The sequence below is a fragment of the Bos taurus genome, chromosome 10 (genome assembly GCF_002263795.3).
Source record: "Bos taurus isolate L1 Dominette 01449 registration number 42190680 breed Hereford chromosome 10, ARS-UCD2.0, whole genome shotgun sequence".
Classification (NCBI taxonomy): Eukaryota; Metazoa; Chordata; class Mammalia; order Artiodactyla; family Bovidae; genus Bos; species Bos taurus.
Window position 1 is genome coordinate 98,359,966 of NC_037337.1, and position 6,000 is coordinate 98,365,965.

A 6,000-nucleotide genomic window follows, 5' to 3' on the forward strand; every position below is an offset into this window, starting at 1 on the left:
CCCTGGAATTCTCTCTTTTTTTTTTTTTTCTGTTTCCATGGTTTTGCCTGTTTTAAGAAATGTAAAAGTTGGACTCATGCCTATATCATCTTTTCAGATTGGCATCTTTCATGTAGTAATAAACATTTAAGTTTTCTCCACGTATTTGTGTGGCTTAAGAGCTTTTTTCTCTTTAGTGCTGAATACAATTCCATTGTCTAGGTATACAAGAGTTCATTTATCCACTCACCTACTGAAAGACATTTTGATGGCTTCTGTATGCTGGCATATGAATATAACTGCTATAAGCGTCCATGTGCAAGGTTTTGTGTGGACGTAAGTTTCCAACTCTCTGGGGCAATGTGAATTGCTGGATTACACGTGCAGTTGTTTAGTTAGAAGCTGCCAAACTCTTTCAGAGTGGCTCGTAGAATTTTGCATCTGCACCAGCAGTGCATGAGTCTCTGCTTCTCCTGATCCTCACCAGCACTGCACGTTGACACTGCTCCAGATTTTGATCACCGAATCATATATGGACTTCCCAAGTGGCTCAGTGGTAAAGAGTCCTCCTGACAGTACAGGAGGCACAACAGATGGGGTTCAATGCCTCGGTTGGGAGATCCCCTGGAGGAGAAAATAGCAACCGACTCTAGTATTCTTGCCTCGAAAATTCCATGGACAAAGGAATCTGGAGGTCTACGGTCCACGGGGTCATGAAGAGTCAGACACGACTGAATGACTGAAAACCCCCACACACAAAAGGTGTGTAGTGCTATCTTGTTTCAACATGCATTTCCCTAATAAGACATGATGTTGGGCATTTACTCACATGCTTGCTTGTCATCTGTCTGTCCTCCATGGTAGAGTGTCTGTTAAGGATTTTGGCCAATATTTTGGTGGGGTTGGTTTTCTATTGTTGAGATTTAAGAGTCATTGGTACATTTTGCATCACTTCATTATCAGATATATCTTTTGCAAGTATTTTTCTCTCAGTCTGTGGCTTGTCCTCTCATTCTCTTGACATCATATATAGGAAAGTATTTTTATTTTGGTGGGTTTTATTGTACACACTGCTGTGTTTCATATGCAAATTTCTCTTGCTTATTTCTAGAATGTGGGAAAGCAAGTGACTTTTGTATATTAATCTTTTTTAAAATTTTATTTTATTTTTAAACTTTACAATATTGTATTGGTTTTGCCAAATATCGAAATGAATCCGCCACAGGTATATATGTGTTCCCCATTCTGAACCCTCCTCCCTCCTCATCCCTCTGGGTCGTCCCAGTGCACCAGCCCCAAGCATCCAGTAACGTGCATCGAACCTGGACTGGTGACTCGTTCCATATATGATATTATACGTATTTCAATGCCATTCTCCCAAATCATCCCACCCTCTCCCTCTCCCACAGAGTCCAAAAGACTGTTCTATACATCAGTGTCTCTTTTGCTGTCACATATACAGGGTTATTGTTACCATCTTTCTAAATTCCATATATATGTGTTAGTATACTGTATTGGTGTTTTTCTTTCTGGCTTACTTCACTCTGTATAATAGGCTCCAGTTTCATCCACCTCATTAGAACTGATTCAAATGTATTCTTTTTATGGCTGAGTAATACTCCATTGTGTATATGTACCACAGCTTTCTTATCCATTCATCTGTTGATGGACATCTAGGTTGCTTCTTGTCCTGGCTATTATAAACAGTGCTGCGATGAACACTGGGGTACACGTGTCTCTTTCCCTTCTGGTTTCCTCAGTGTGTATGCCCAGCAGTGGGATTGCTGGATCATAAGGCAGTTCTATTTCCAGTTTTTTAAGGAATCTCCACACTGTTCTCCATAGTGGCTGTACTAGTTTGCATTCCCACCAATAATGTAAGAGGGTTCCCTTTTCTCCACACCCTTTCCAGCATTTATTGTTTGTAGACTTTTGGATCGCAGCCATTCTGACTGGGGTGAAATGGTACCTCACAGTGGTTTTGATTTGCATTTCTCTGATAATGAGTGATATTGAGCATCTTTTCATGTGTTTGTTAGCCATCTGTATGTCTTCTTTAGAGAAATGTATATTTAGTTCTTTGGCCCATTTTTTGATTGGGTCATTTATTTCTCTGGAATTGAGCTGTAGGAGTTGCTTGTATATTTTTGAGATTAGTTGTTTGTCAGTTGCTTCATTTGCTATTATATTCTCCCATTCTGAAGGCTGTCTTTTCACCTTGCTTATAGTTTCCTTTGTTGTGCAGAAGCTTTTAAGTTTAATTAGGTCCCATTTGTTTATTTTTGCTTTTCTTTCCAATATTCTGGGAGGTGGGTCATAGAGGATCCTGCTGTGATGTATGTTGGAGAGTGTTTTGCCTATGTTCTCCTTTAGGAGTTTTATAGTTTCTGGTCTTACATTTAGATCTTTAATCCATTTTGAGTTTATTTTTGTGTATGGTGTTAAAAGTGCTCTAGTTTCATTCTTTTACAAGTGGTTGACCAGTTTTCCCAGCACCACTTGTTAAAGAGATTGTCTTTAATCCATTGTATATTCTTGCCTCCTTTGTCAAAGATAACGTGTCCATATGTGTGTGGATTTATCTCTGGGCTTTCTATTTTGTTCCATTGATCTATATTTCTGTCTTTGTACCAGTACCATACTGTCTTGATGACTGTGGCTTTGTAGTAGAGCCTGAAGTCAGGTAGGTTGATTCCTCCAGTTCCATTCTTCTTTCTCAAGATAGCTTTGGCTATTCGAGGTTTTTTGTATTTCCATACAAATTGTGAAATTATTTGTTCTAGCTCTGTGAAGAATACTGTTGGTAGCTTGATAGGGATCGCATTGAATCTATAAATTGCTTTGGGTAGTATACTCATTTTCACTATGTTGATTCTTCCAATCCATGAACATGGTATATTTCTCCATCTATTAGTGTCCTCTTTGATTTCTTTCACCAGTGTTTTATAGTTTTCTATATATAGGTCTTTAGTTTCTTTAGGTAGATATATTCCTAAGTATTTTATTCTTTTCCTTGCAATGGTGAATGGAATTGTTTCTTTAATTTCTCTTTCTATTTTCTTATTATTAGTGTATAGGAATGCAAGGGATTTCTGTGTGTTGATTTTATATCCTGCAACTTTACTATATTCATTGACTAGTTCTAGTAATTTTCTGGTGGAGTCTTTAGGGTTTTCTATGTAGAGGATCATGTCATCTGCAAACAGTGAGAGTTTTACTTCTTCTTTTCCAATTTGGATTCCTTTTATTTCTTTTTCTGCTCTGATTGCTGTGGCCAAAACTTCCAAAACTGTGTTGAATAGTAATGGTGAAAGTGGGCACCCTTGTCTTGTTCCTGACTTTAGAGGAAATGCTTTCAATTTTTCACCATTGAGGATAATGTTTGCTGTGGGTTTGTCATATATAGCTTTTATTATGTTGAGGTATGTTCCTTCTATTCCTGCTTTCTGGAGAGTTTTTATCATAAATGGATGTTGAATTTTGTCAAAGGCTTTCTCTGCATCTATTGAGATAATTATATAGTTTTTATTTTTCAATTTGTTAATGTGGTATATAACATTGATTGATTTGCCAATATTGAAGAATCCTTGCATCCCTGGGATAAAGCCCACTTGGTCATGGTGTATGATCTTTTTAATGTGTTGTTGGATTCTGATTGCTAGAATTTTGTTAAGGATTTTTGCATCTATGTTTATCAGTGATATTGGCCTGTAGTTTTCTTTTTTGTGGGATCTTTGTCAGGTTTTGGTATTAGGGTGATGGTGGCCTCATAGAATGAGTTTGGAAGTTTACCTTCCTCTGCAATTTTCTGGAAGAGTTTAAGTAGGATCGGTGTTAGCTCTTCTCTAAATTTTTGGTAGGATTCAGCTGTGAAGACATCTGGACCTGGGCTTTTGTTTGCTGGAAGATTTTGATTACAGTTTCAATTTCCGTGCTTGTGATGGGTCTGTTAAGATTTTCTATTTCTTCCTGGTCGAGTTTTGGAAAGTTGTACTTTTCTAAGAATTTGTCCATTTCTTCCACGTTGTCCATTTTATTGGCATATATTGTTGATAGTAGTCTCTTATGTTCCTTTGTATTTCTATGTTGTCTGTTGTGATCTCTCCATTTTCATTTCTAATTTTATTGATTTGATTTTTCTCCCTTTGTTTCTTGATGAGTCTGGCTAATGGTTTGTCAATTTTATTTATCCTTTCAAAGAACCAGCTTTTGACTTTGTTGATTTTTGCTATGGTCTCCTTTGTTTCTTTTGCATTTATTTCTGCCCTAATTTTTAAGATTTCTTTCCTTCTACTAACCCTGGGGTTCTTCATTTCTTCCTTTTATAGTTGCTTTAGGTGTAGAGGTAGGTTATTTATATTTGACTTTTTTCTTGTTTCTTGAGGTATGCCTGCATTGCTATGAGCTTTCCCCTTAGGACTGCTTTTACAGTGTCCCACAGGTTTTGGGTTGTTGTGTTTTCGTTTTCATTCGTTTCTATGCAAATTTTGATTTCTTTTTTGATTTCTTCTGTGATTTGTTGGTTATTCAGCAGCATGTTGTTCAGCCTCCATATGTTGGAATTTTTAATAGTTTTTCTCCTGTAATTGAGATCTAATCTTACTGCATTGTGGTCAGAAAAGATGCTTGGAGAGACCCACCTCAAAATAGGGGACACATACAGACTGAAAGTGAAGGGCTGGAAAAAGATTTTCCATGCAAATAGGGACCAAAAGAAAGCAGGAGTAGCAATACTCATATCAGATAAAATAGACTTTAAAACAAAGGTTGTGAAAAAAGACAAAGACGGTCACTACATAATGATCAAAGGATCAATCCAAGAGGAAGATATAACAATTATAAATATATATGCACCCAACACGGGAACACCACAATATGTAAGACAAATGCTAACAAGTATGAAAGGAGAAATTAACAATAACACAGTAATAGAGGGAGACTTTAATATCCCACTCACACCTATGGATAGATCAACTAAACAGAAAATTAACAAGGAAACACAAACTTTAAACAATACAATAGATCAGTTAGACCTAATTGATATCTATAGGACATTTCATCCCAAAACAATGAATTTCACCTTTTTCTCAAGCACACATGGAACCTGATAGATCACACCCTGGGCCATAAATTTAGCCTTGGTAAATTCAAAAAAATTGAAATCATTCCAAGCACCTTTTCTGTATATTAATCTTTATCATACAACTTAGTAAAAACACTTAATAGTTGCAAGAGATTTTTTTTTGTTGTTTATCCTTTCTGATTTTGTACATAGACCGTAATGTCATCTCTGAACAAAGACACATCTTTTTTTCTTCCTTCCCAATCTGTATGTTTTTTATTTCCTTTTCTTACCTTATTGCATTAGTTAAAATTTCCAGTACAGTGTTGAAAAGGAGTCGTAAGAAGGAACATTCTTGCCTTTTACTTGATCTTAGTGAGAAAACTTCAAGTACCTCACCACTGAGTATAATGTTAACTATAGACTTTTTGTGTAGGGTTTTTTTTTTTTAACCAAGTTAGGAAGTTCCCCTCTATTCCTATCGTACTGAGAGATTTCATCATGAGTGCAAGATTTGGCCAAATGTTTCTTCCATATCTATTGATATGATCATGTGATTAATCTTTAGTCTGTTGATACAATGAATTACAATAATTGATTTTTGAATGTTGAACCAGTCTTACATACATGGAGCAAATTACACTTGGTTCAGTTCAGTTCAGTCGCTCAGCCGTGTCCGACTCTTTGTGATCCCATGAACTGCAGCACACCAGGCCTCCCTGTCCATCACCAACTCCCGGAGTTTACCCAAACTCATGCCCATTGAGTCGGTGATGCCATCCAACCATTTCATCCTCTGTTGTCCCCTTCTTCTCCTACCTTCAATCTTTCCCAGCATCAGGGTCTTTTCAAATGAGTCAGCTCTTCGCATCAGGTGGCCTAACTATTGGAGTTGCAGCTTCAATGTCAGTCCTTCTAATGAACACTCAGGACTGATTTCCTTTAGGATGGACTGGTTT